Source organism: Arachis ipaensis, chromosome B04 (genome assembly GCF_000816755.2).
Source record: "Arachis ipaensis cultivar K30076 chromosome B04, Araip1.1, whole genome shotgun sequence".
NCBI lineage: Eukaryota > Viridiplantae > Streptophyta > Magnoliopsida > Fabales > Fabaceae > Arachis > Arachis ipaensis.
The window spans coordinates 22,563,761-22,577,559 of NC_029788.2; the positions used below are offsets into that span (position 1 = coordinate 22,563,761).

Here is a 13,799-nt window from a genome sequence, read left to right on the forward strand (position 1 = left end):
AAGTCTTCATTCAACTGAAGATGAGGTGAGGTGCTGAAAGGGCATAACATGTTCATGAAAAATGATACCTTTAGAGACAAAAAAACTATATGGTTCGAAGGTTGTAAAGGTTGTAGCCTTTATAACCAATTAGGTATCTAATGAAGACAAAGGGATCTTCTCTAGGACAAAATTTGGTTCATGAGCTCGAAGTATTTGCTGCATATGCCAAGCAACCAAAATTTCTCGCTCAAAGCATTTATAATTCAATAGATGATTTTAAAAGAAAATTTGAAAATGTGAAAACAAAAATAAAAAATAAAATAGGACATTTTTATTTCTGTTTTTAAAAAATTTGAAAATTTGAACAAAGACTTCGCTAAATAGGCACCTTTCGATTTCTGTTTAAAAACAATAATTTTAAAATTGAAATCGGATCTTCCAATTTTTATTTTCAGAAAAAAATTTTTTAACTTAAAATTAGACCTTCCAATTTTGATTTCTGCTAAATGGTGTCCATATTAAAAAAAAAAAAACTAAAATAAAAAAATAATATACTTATAAACCTCACGTTTTGGCCACATATTAAATCTATTTTATGCCTTATTTTGTAACAAATTTTAAAAAGTTGTCATAATTGAAAGATCCAAGAATAAAAAAATAATGACCTAAATAAAGTCTTTGAAATTTTTAAAATTGAATCTTTTTTTTTCTCAAATTTTAAAGTATACAAAATAGTCTACAATATTTATTTTTGTTAGACAATATAATCTCCTCCAATTTGATTCAAAGAACGAAATACAAAACAACTCTAAAAAAATTTAAAAATCTCAAAATAATCTTAAAATTTTTTAAGAATTCTAAAACAGTCATTTTAATTAAATGAATCAAATTAAAAGAAGACTATATTATCTAATAAAAATAAACATTAAAAAATATTTTTTATATTAATTTTGTAATAAAAATAAAAATTTTGGTAAAAATAATGATTTTAAAACTAAGTTAAACTTTCGAAACCATTTTGTAGGCAAAAAAAGGCGGGAGATAAAAAAAATTTTTGACTTCTAAATTAAAACCAAAATTATATTTAACTCCATTTCTTTTCTTCATTCCAAAAAATTTTTTCCTTTTTTTTCGTTTTATGTATCTTGTTTAATTATTTTTAAAAGCGTTATAATTAATTATTTATTTGAATTGATTGAGATAAATAAATTTGATTTAACTAGAATAAATAGGTTTGCCTCAAATGTCATTGAGAAATGTCTAGAGTATGGTGATGCCACTGAACGGGAGTTGTTAGTTTCCAAGATTATTGGACATGAAGAACAAAATGATAATTTATTGTTAAGTGTAAACTTGACAACTGACAAGGTTTGTGTTCTAATTCTTCAGAATTTCCAGTAGCTCCATACAAGAAATGAACTCTTCATTCACTGGCTTGTAAGATATTAATGAAAATTATCCCTAATCCTGGAAATATGTTGATGATAAATACATTAGGATTGAGAAGAATGTTTAATGCTTCAAATGTCTTAGTTTTGAACCATCATATATATCTACTAAGAAATGTTCATACATTGTTCTTCATAGGAGATTACGCTTCTTTAGCTTCCATAAAAGAAAATGAGGAATATATGATAGTTGTCAGCTCGTCATATCGTATAGTTTTGCATGCTTATACGGTATCAATGATTCTTCCACATGCCAAGACTGTTCAAATTCATTTTTCAACTTGTGAGGCATTTGATTTTGGCTACACGTATTTACTAAATCCTGTTTTGATTCCCTGCAGATTATGATGAAAGACCAATTTGCAAATTATATGATCCAGAAGGTTATTGATATATGTTCTTAAAATCAGCGAGCAATCTTGCTTTCTCGCCTCAGAATTCATGCTCATGCTTTGAAGAAATACACTTATGGAAAACACATTGTGGCTCGGTTAGAACAACAATTTGGAGGTGTGCACTACTACTAAAGCATATATGAATTCATATTGATGCAGAATTGGATAGGTAGCATATTCATGGGTGAAGATCCCTGTTTTATTATATTATATATTGAGAAATCGTATCATGGTTTTATTAATTTAGATGAGACCTTCTCTTACATTATATGCATTCTTGCAGAGAATCAAACCCCCAGATCAGGAAGACTATATACATCGAACATGTTATTGCTGCAACGCCTATGATATAGTATTAAGTCTCGCATAGTCTGAAAATTAAAAGTCTGATAGTCATTATAAGTGTGAGTAACCCTTATTTGCTAACTTTTAGAGTAAATTAGGCTCACTTAATTTCTTATATATAGCTTTCAAGAAAACTTTATTATACATAGCTAAGTTCATAATCTAAGGACACAAGTAAGTACATTGACAAAAAATAGTTAGCAGATTTGGTGGAACTGATCGGCATTTTCCTTCAGCTGACTTGCCAGGATGCTTGTTAATACAAGCAAGAGTGCACTTATGTTCTTCACAATTTTCACTCATTACAAAGTTTTCTTTACATGTTTCCACTTCGCACTCGAAATAGCACCAACATTTCTGCACTCCACCGATATCGGGACCGCACAACCCTTGACTGCCACTAACAGTGCTCGCACATCTGTAGTTACAGTTGGCGGTGCAATCGCCATTCCGAAACTTGCACTGGCCACTAGCCATCACCATAACTACGAGAGCACCTACATACATATATAGTTATATATGTTAGTAGAAAACATTGTTCGTGTCAAAATTTTGGAAGAGAAAGTATAGGAGGACAATGGAATTGTTTTTCTTATGTTATCATATTTTATTATAATTAGTTTTAGAGGATTATAATTTTGATCTTTTTTAGATGTCATTTTTTATAACAATCACTGATAACTAATTTGTTGTAGTCTCGTGAATATAAAGGTTCAATAATAGGAAAAAAAAAAACTAAAATTCTAACATTATTCACATATAAATTACAATTCACTTGTAATATATAATATAAGTGCAAGAATTATTTTAAAAAGTTGTTGTTGATTGTTAATCACAAAAATATAAACTTCAAAAGAAATTATCATAATATCACTCACTTGATGTGACGAGGAAAAGCAGAGGGGCATAGAATGAGAAATGCTTGGCCAGGCTTGGTAAGAAATTAAAAAAAAAAAACTCTTTAGAATCTTTTTGATGATATATGTCAATTCTTGTGCATTGTCATCTATTTATAAAGGATATATCTATTATTTATTGTTTGGGATTAGACATTATTTTTAAAAAAGATCTTTTTTAATGATAATTTTTTAAAAGATCTTTTATAAAAGTCAAAATAATTTTATGTTTCTCATGTAATTAAAAAGATTTTTTTGTTTATCAATTATGTTTGAGTAAAATAAGATAAAAGTATTTTTTTTATTCATTTATTATATGAAAAATATTTTTTTTTAAAAAAATCTTTAAAAAAAAGATGTAAATTGTAATTTCTCAAAAAATATATTTTTTTTATTTTTTTAGTACTTTTATTTTTACTATTAAAAATTTGCCAAACACACTAAAAAATAAAAAAAAATTTTATTGAACAAATATATTTTTTTTATCGATTTAATAGTGCACAAACAAGCACAAAATCTATTCCATATTATTAAAATCAAATTTTTTTTGGTTGATAATATATGTGGTGTGATACGTTTTCGAAGATATTTTTTATTTATTTTATTATTTTAATTTATTTATTAGTAAATATTAGTCTAAACTCTAAATCTTATTAAAGACAAAACTAAACAATGCAACAAAATAGTGAAATTAAGTGCACTGTGAATGTGAAGAATTGGAGTCAATGCTATGCACAAGTTTGAATGCGACTGTCGAATCAAGTGACACGTGGGATGGTTGCATGTTAACCTTAGACATATTATTTTAGTAAAAAAAAAATATTAACAAAAAATAATTTAAATTTTTTATTTTTTATTTATTAATTATTGTAATCATTAATAAATGTTGTAAAGTATTAAACTAGAGATAAAGAATATAAACAACAAGAAAGAAAAAGAAAATAAGAGATGCAGAGAAAACTTATTTGTGGAGAATATAAAAATGACATTAACCTTTTCTAGTAATAAGTACAGTACTTTATATAGCTAGAGTTCTAACTAACTTAGCTAACTAACAAGTTTTGGAAACTTTCAACAGTTTCTAACCGTAACTAATTCATTAACCAACTCTCAGTTGTGACTGACTTATACATTTATTATTGTTAATATCAATTTTATTACTTTGTCTTTTGAGGTTTTTTTTGTTGACGCTGCATTCATTAGATCTGTGAAAATTTTAGATGCATTCTGTAACTCTTAACTTGGATCTAAATTTTAGGAAATTGAGATTAGAAATGAGTTTTGTGAAGCTGTCAGCTATTTAGTCTTGGAAGAGAATGTGCAAAATATTGACTCTCTTTTGTACAACATGATTTCTCACAAAATACAAGTCAAGTTTGAAATATTTGTTTTTACTGTGAAGGACTGGGTTTGCAGCTAGTAAGACTGCACTTTGAATGTCACAGTAGAGATTTGGTGTGATGGAGCATGGATTTCTCATTTCACTCATCAAATTTTGAATCCAGACGATTTCAGTTAAACCAGTAGCTATCCCTTAATATTTTGCCTCTATGGAGCTCCTGACTACATTTTGTTTTCTGCTTGACCATGAGATTAAGTTTGGACCAAGAAATACACAAAATTCAATAGTAGATTTTCTATCATCAATATCACTGCCCCAATCTGAGTCATTAAAGTCGTAGATTCGACTTTCATTAGTCTTTTGAAACCTCAAAGCATAGTTGGCTGTCCCTGCAAGATATCTTAGAATCCTTTTAACCGCTTTCCAATGACTTTTTAAAGGGGTATGCATAAATTGAGATACTTTGTTCATAGCAAAAGAAATTTTAGGTCTAGTAATTGTGGCATATTAGATACCACCAACTATAGACCTATACAAGGCTGGATTTTGAAAAATGTCATCTCCACGAGCTGACAGCTTAAGACTAGATATCATGGGTGTAGGCACTGCCTTGGCATCATGCATTCTTGCTTTAGCTAACAAGTCTTTGATGTATTTAGTGCTAGTGGACTTTACTACCTCAATGCCCAGAAAGTAACTCATCTCTCCCAAGTCCTTCAGTGAAAATATAGCATTTAAGCAAGCAATCAGGTTAAAATTTTTAATTTTTGAGTTTTCAATCACCAAGATGTCATTTACATAGACTAGAATGTAGATGATGAATGAGTGTGAGAGCCATGTAAAGAGGGACGTGTCTGATTTGGTATTGATGAAACCAAACTGGTTGAAAGTACTCTTCAGCTTCGTGAACCATGCGGGAAGAGCTTGCTTCAGGCCATATAGAGACTTTTGGAGTTTACAAACATAGCGGGGTTGAGCTGAGGAAGTGAAGCATTTAGGTTGAGACATGAAAATGGTCTCCTGTAAATCTCCATTAAGAAATACATTGTTAAAGTCAAACTGCTGTATTTGCCAACCCTTGGAGAGTGCTAAAATTAGCATGATTCGAATGGTAGCTGGTAGGGGCGTGCATGGCATGGCCCGGCCCGAAGATCCGGCCCGGTCTCGAATACTTTAGGGGCTATTTTGGTGTGATTTCACCGGGTCTAGGGCCGAATAAGGGTCTCAAAAATAGACCCGGTCATTATTTCGAGTCGGATCTGGGCCATGGCTCGGGTCACCAGAAGTCGGCCCGGTGGCCCGGTCATCATACACAATTAATATTTTGTGTTATTAGTGATGGATGATGGCTATTCTTATGTGGAATTTAAGTATTGTAAACCTTAATATTTTGTGTTATTAGTTATTATAAAACTATAAGTTAATGTTTTATGTTTAAAATGCATAAGATTTTAGACTAATGCATAATATTGTGTTATTTGTATTGATTTAAATATTTGGTGTTATTAGACAATATTAGTATTGATTATGGTTATGCTTTAATTTTAGAGAAGAGTTGGTTCTTGTTATATTTTTAAGTGAATTTTACCATGTCAAATAATGGTTGGAGCCTTGGAAATTTGGATATTTTCACATGCTAGCTTATAAGAAGGTATCAAGGTAATGTAATGTTAACGGCCCGGTTTTTATCCGGTATAATCGTGGTCCGAAAGTGTATATGTTTCATCGGGTCTAGGGCCGGGTTCGGGTATAATAAATAGGCCCGGTATATATTTCGGGTCGGGTCTAGGTCACATCAAACCCGGTTTCACCCGGCCCATGCACACCCCTAATAGGTGGGCAAACCACAGGACTAAACACTTGATCATAGTTGACCTCTTCTCTTTGATGAAAATTCTTAGCAACGAGTCAGGCTTTGTATTTCTGAATAGTATCATCTGGGTGCTTTTTAATTCTGAACACCCATTTTGAGCCAATCATGGGTTTAGTGTTTGGTGGAGATCTTGGGACTAGCTTGTAGGTTTGATTATGCATCAATGCATCATACTCTTCTTGCATAGCCTACTTCTAATGGGGACTAGCTAGTGCTTGCAAAATTGACTAAGGTAGTGAGTGTGTGAGATCAAGGGCAGTCTTGGTAAGAACGGTTGCATAGGTCCGAAGTTTGAGCTTTCTAGTTTTGCTACGAGTCTGCATAGGATGCAGGCTGCTTGAGAAAAGAAGAGAGAATGACAGCACAATCTCAATGTTAGCAGGCTGAACAACACCTGTACGCAAAGAAGTAAAACTAGCAGAGTTGATAGTGACAGCAGGTACAGAAACATAATTATGAGGTAGAAAAATAGGTAATACAGTTAATGGTGCAGGTATTTGATTAACATAATTGGAAGTATCATGTAATGAATGCAGGGAAGAAGAGGATGCAAAGGGATATGGCATAGTTGAAGAGGACTCTTGGGGGTTTAATGCAGGATAATGGCTTGGTATTCGGGGTTGAAGGAGGGTTGATGGTGATAGTTAGGGTGAGGGATAGGGTGGAAGAGATGGCTGTATTGAAGTTGTGACTAAGGGTTGTGTTAAAGTTATAACTAGGGGTAAAGGATTACAGTAATAGGTGAATAGTGAAGGTTGAGTATGGGTAGATGCTGGGGATTGGGAATTGAAAAGTTGGTTGTAGGAACTCATATTTATTAAAAATGACATCTCTTAAAACAAACTTTGCCATCTTTTGGGAGAGGCATTTGTATCCTCTATGATTTGGGACATAGCCAACAAAAATATATTTTTGTAATCTATGGTTGAACTTGGTTGTGTTGTATGATCTAAGAAATCGGTAACATGTTTGGTCTTGGTAAGAGCTTCATGAGGTGAGATGTTGTTGAGTTTGGAATTTGGGAGTAGATTCATGAGATAGGTGGCTGAGAGTGCTGTTTCACCCTCAAAAGGTTAAGGAAAGATTGGCTTGGGATAGAAGGGTTAGAGTAGTTTCTATTATATGTCTGTGTTTTCTTTCCACTTTTCCATTTTGTTGATGAGAGTAGGGATAGGGGAGCCTATGTTGTATGCCATTTGTCTCAAGGTATTGGGTAAATGCTCTAGATAGATATTCTCTTCCAGTATCAGTCTGTAGTGCTCTGATTTTCAATCCAATTTTGGGCTCAATTTCTGCCTTGTATCTTTGAAAAGCATCAAATGCTTGCCCTTAGTTTGAAGTAAGTAAATGCTGGAGTATCTTGTGCTTGCATCAATAAAGCATATATAGTACCTATAACGAGATTTTCTATAGATGAGTGTTGTCCCCCAAATGTCAGAGAAGATTAGTTCTAGAGGTGCATAACTAGTGTGTGAGTCAAAGTGAGGTAATTGGTGAATTTTGCTAATACAACAAGCATGGCACAATAATGGTTCACAATTGCTTTTATTAGTTAGATCGCTGATAAACCCATATTTTATGATGTATTTTGTGCTCAATTTAAGTGATTTATTCAATCCTTCACCCACTTATTCATGTAATTTGCATGGTTTTACTTTCCTTTCCTTATTATGTGATATATGTGAAAAACATGTTTCCTATGCTTTAGAAATATTAAAATTAATCATCCTTTATTACCATTCGATGCCGTGATTTGTGTGTTGAGTGCTTTCAGGCTTTATAGGACAGGAATGACTTAAAGGATGAAAAGAAAACATACAAAAATGGAAGGAAAGCACAAAAATAGAGTTTTTGAAAAAACTAAAAGCGACGCGAACGCATGGACAAAGCGACTGCGTACCCAGCGCAAAAAGGCAGCGACGCGAACGCGTGACTGACGCGGACGCGTGCCTTGAGCAGAACGCAAATGACGCGTACGCGTGGCCGAAGCGAACGCATGACAAGGAAAACTCCCAGATGACGCGACCGCGTGACCCACGCGGACGCGTGACAAACGCCACGCACCAGAAACTGCAGAAAACGCCCCCAGCGATTTCTGAAGCCCTTTTGGCCCAGATCCAAGTCCAGAAAACATAGATTAGAGGTTATAAGGTGGGGGAATGCATCCATTCAGAGGGAAGCCTTCCGATTATTCACTTTTCATAATTTAGATGTAGTTTTTAGAGGGAGAGGTTCTCTCCTCTCTCTTAGGTTTTAGGATTAGGATTCCTCTTAAAGGAATTAGGATTTCTTATTATTTCAACTTATTATTTCAACTTCCTCTCAGGTTTAATATTCCTTTTACTTTATATTTCTCTTTTACTTTCAGATACTTTAATGCTTTTATTTAATTACTTATGTTGCCAAATTGGCTTATGAACCATTCATGTTAGGATTTTCTTTATTTGATATAAATTGAGGTATTTCAGATTTATGATTCTTATTTAGCTTTTTATATCCTTGGCTTTAATTGATTAACTGGAGGCTCTTGAGTTATCAAACTTATCGTGATTGTTAATTGTTATTTTTGCTAATTGAATTGAATTCCACTAACTCTAGTCTTTCCTTAGGAGTTGGCTAGGACTTGGGGATCTAACTAATTAGTCCACTTGACTTTCCTTTGCTTTCGTAAAGGTTAACTAAGTGGGATTAAACTCAATTCTCATAAGGATAACTAGGATAGGACTTCCGAATTTTTATACCTTGCCAAGAGTTTTATTAGATATTAATTTATTAATTCCTACAATTTATTTTCCTTGTTCAAACCTTTCAAAACCCAAAAACACTGTTTTCCATAACTAATAATAAGAACACCTCCCTACAATTCCTTGAGAAGACGACCCGAGGTTTGAATACTTCGGTTTATAAATTTTATTGGGTTTGTTACTTGTGACAACCAAAACGTTTGTAAGAAAGGATGATTGCTCGGTTTAGAAACTATACTTGCAACGAAAATTTATTCTGAATTCTAAACCGTCAATCATTCGTTCTTCAATCGCTGTTAATGACATTGCATTATTTCATACAATTGAGGCAACTTTTTCAAATGGATGACCTAGCTTTCTATGCCATAATTGAGTGGTATGACTCATATTTTTGCAAGTAATTAACACATTTGCACTTGTGATTGTCTTATTTACAGGCTCTCTATAATTCTCAATAAAATGTTTTAATATTTCTTTATTGACTGTTGAACAATATTATCAGCAACACTTGATGACTTGTTGTTTGAACTTGTTGCCTTTGGCATTGAGACTTTTGACTCTTTGTCTACAGGTGACATTGGCTGAGGCTGAGTATGTGCAGCAGTGATAGTCTTGCTCTTTTCTACAATATTAGGCGATGTCAGGTGTGTGAGTGAGCTAGGGATGGTAGCTCTTTCTTTTTCTAGTTGTTTTATAAAAGGATTAATGGTATTGCTTGTGAAGTTGGTGTTGGTTTTTGGTAGAGTGGTAGTATTGTGGCAGATTGGTTTGGTGACACTAGTTTCATTGGATTTGAAAATTTTTGAAATAATTTGAACTCCCTCAAACTTGTAAAGTACATCTTTAAGCAGTCCTTGAAGCAGGATCTTCTTGGAGAGTTGGCATTTCACAGTGCAGAAGTAAGACCAAAACTCGAAGAACACATAATTGTCTAAGGCAAATTTGGCTACGCTTACTAAATTCTTGGAGATGGTGAATACATGAAGCGAGTTTTGTAATTGCAAGGGTTTATTGGATAATGATGCATGCATTAATATACTTCCAATATGTTTAATTTTCATACCTTGGCCATTACCTCCATATACTTGCTTTATGCCTTCATAATTTGTTCTTGTGTTGAGGTTTCTTGGATCATAGGATGTGGTGAGAGGCGCCCAAGTCAGAGTACCACACAATATCTGGTATTGTCGAAGGTAGTGTGAGCTATGCTTGAGGATTAGAAGGTGGAGCATGTGACTTAGTTGAGGATTCTTGTTGCTGCTGAGAGAATCTTGAGCTTGAGTTGCTATTGAATGCAAGAGAAGCTAGTTGAGCTGTGTTGAGAGGTTGAATGTGAGGGTTCATGAAGTCTTGATTGAAATGATGATAGCACTGAATGATTGTATGGCCAATTTTGCCATATAGTTGACATTGTGATCTGCTGTCTTGCCACCATGAGGATCATGCTCCTCCACCTCTGAAGTAGCCTCTGCCTTTAGAACCTCAGAAGCCACCTCTACTGCTATAGTTATTGTAGCCTTTTTCTTGAGATCCTTTTTGAACTTCATTACTTTGAGCAATGTTCATCTATATTAATCCTAACTCTAACTTTCTGAAGCGCTCTATCAATTCTTCTTGAGTCAATAGCTGTGTTTCAAACTCACTTTCAGTATTGTGTCTTATTCTTGATGTTGCTATAGTTATGAAATCACTGTATTCTTCATCGAGACCTGACAATGCTGCTTTGATGTATTCTTCCTTTGAAAGAAGAGCTCCTAATGCATTTAACGAATCTGCTATCTAATTGATCATTGACATGTATTTTTCGACTAATGAACTTTGCTTCTTGAACATTTTTAGTTGAGTCTTTAGTTGCTTAATTCTTGATTTGACTCGAGCTACAAAATATTCTTCTAGCACAATCCAGATCTGATGAGCATAATCACATTCTATTACCCGGTTCAAAAAAATTGTCTCCATAGATGTAATTAGCCACGCAATGAGACATTGATCTTGCACTTTCCAATCTGAATATTCTTGACTTTCAATTCCATTGCCACTACAAAAAAAAGTAATTATCGATGCCAAAAATTGACGGTTAGATTTTCCGTGGATAATTTTCAACGACTTGTCGTCGATAAAATGAAAAAGAAATTATCGAAATAAAATATTAAAATCGAAGGTTATGTCGTTTATTTTAGCAACCTTATAACCCTTAAATAATATCGTCACATTGATGACTAAGTGGTGGGGTGAGAATTTTTTCTTTAAAATCGACGAACTAGTTGTTTATTTTAATAATTATAATATCGACAACTTTTATCGTCGATAAATTTAGACGATAGAGATTTTTTTCAGAATTAAATAAATGGTATAAATTTATTATATAAAATAGATGGTTAGGATATTAATTTTTTTAACTAAAATTAACGAAATCGTCATCTATTTTTATCAACAAAAAATCACCCTATGTTTGCTTCCTGCATTCCTCGTTTCACTCGATTCCCGCTTATATTTTACCTCAAAAATTAACCCCAAACCTTCAGAGCATCAGAGTTCAGAGTGAGGCTTCTTCTTCTTCTCTAACGCCTGAGAGTAGAGTTCAGAGACGGAGTCATGGTCACGGAAAGAGGCAAAAAGAAGATTAGCAGAGCTTCTTCTTCTTTGACACATGAGAAAACCTGCCATCCTTTACCTGAGAGCAGGGCATCTTCTTCTTCCTCTATCGAGTCCACTGATAAACTCCAATTTTGTGGTTTATCTTGTGCTTAATTTAGGAGATTTTATCATCTTTTCTCACATTTATTCAATGAAATAGCATGGTTTTGCAATTCTCCCTTGATTTGTGCTTAAATGTGAAAACATGCTTTTTAGGCCCTAAAATTGGTGATTTTAATTAACTTTAATTTCATTCGATGCCTTGATATGTTTGTTGAGTGATTTCAGATCCATAAGGCAAGTATTGGATGGAAGAAGTGAGGAGAAAAGCATGCAAAGTGGGAGAACTCCTGAAGAAATGAAGGAACCGTAAAGTTGTCAAGCCTGACCTCTTCGAACTCAATCGACCATAACTTGAGCTTCAGAGGTCCAAATGAGATGGTTCCAGTTGCGTTGGAAAGCTAACATCCGGAGCTTCGAAATGATATAAAATTTTCCATAGTTGCCTGACGTATAGGAGCGCACATGCGCCATGTACGCATGCGCGCTGATGGAGCACGTGGTTCATTAAAGTGAAATCGTGGCCAGCGATTTTGTAGCTCATTTTGGGCCCAATCCAACTCATTTCTGATGCTATTGAACCCAAGGATTGAGGAAGGAATGAACCAAGTAGTCATAATTTAGTTTTTCATCATATTTTAGGATAGAATTCTAGAGAGAGAGGCTCTCTCCTCTCTCTAGATTTAGGATAGTAATTAGGGTAAAATTAGGTTAATCACGCTCAAATTTCTCTTTCAATTCTTGTTTTGATTTCAATTCTCTTTATATTTTAGTGTTCTATTGTCTTAATCTTCTTAGTTTCTCTTTTTAATTGCTTGTTTTGCTCTCTTTTATGTTGATAAACCATTGTTGGGTCTTAATTTTCTTTAATGCAATTTTATATTTCCATGCTCTTCTATGTTTATCTTGATTGTTATTGTTGAGTTCTTACTTATGTTAGTTATGGGTTTCCTTTAATTCTTGCATTTTATGATGTTTACTTTTCTTGTACACTAAGTGTTTGATAAAATGTTTCCTCTAGTTTTTGAGTAGCTTTCTTTGCTCTTGGCCTAGGCTAAGGGAATTGAGTGACCTTGAGTCATTGGGTCTTAATGATTTGGTGATTTGAGAACCCTTAGTGATCAATTTGATACTCATTGACATAAACCCACTACTAATCTAATTAGTAGATAGGTTGGAACTTATGGGTTGATGTGATCAAGCCTATTTAACGTACTTCAAGCTTAGGAGTAGACATTACGTACTTAAAGCTTTTGGAAGTAGACTTAGTAGGTTGGCCTCTCATAATTGTCAATATATGGTTTGTAGATAAGGATGGTGATCTCAATTTTCCATGTCTTACCCAAGAGTTCCACTTTCTTTTATTTAGTCAATTGTTCTTTTACTTTCTTGTCATTCAATTTCTTGCAACAATATAAAATCAAACCCCCTTGTTCTTCATAGCCAATAATTGACCACTTCATTGCAATTCCTTGTGAGATGACTCGGAGTTCAAATACTTCGGTTAATTCTTATTGGGGTTTATACTTGTGACAACCAAAATTTTTTATTGGGAGGATTGTTTGTTGGTTTAGAACTATACTTGCAACGAAAATTCATTCATTTGAGAAAATTCTATACCATCACAACAATTCGCTTATCAAAATGGCGCCGTTGCCGGGGAGTTGCAATGGTGTTATGTTATTGGCTATTGTGAATATTGTGAATATGCTTGCCTTTTGCTTATTTGTTAGTTTTTGTTAACTTTAGGACTTTGTTCCTTATTTTTGTTAGTTTTTGTTTTTGTTTGCTACTATGAATTCTCATCACTTTGGCTATGAGTTTGGCTTAAATTATGTTATAGGGAATAGAAGGTACAATGATAACGTGCATCAAGGATTTGGGAATCAAGGATGGGAGGAGCCTCAAAGGATTGATCACCCTTCTTGGCAACAACAACCTCCGGATTCTTATGGGTATAACTCTCATCCTAATGCATATCAATCTAATGGATGTGGTGACCCTTATTGTGATTGTCAACAACCACCACCACATGCCTATGAACCACCCCCTCAACATGACTTTGAACCACCTTATT

The 13,799-nt window shown here is 33.6% G+C and overlaps 1 long non-coding RNA gene across 1 annotated transcript; it reads left to right on the plus strand.

Annotated features, from left to right (window-relative positions):
- LOC110270575 lies at positions 1,684-2,143 on the plus strand. The gene is made up of 2 exons (XR_002360214.1): positions 1,684-1,940; positions 2,109-2,143. It is a non-coding gene; the product is annotated as an uncharacterized LOC110270575 (long non-coding RNA).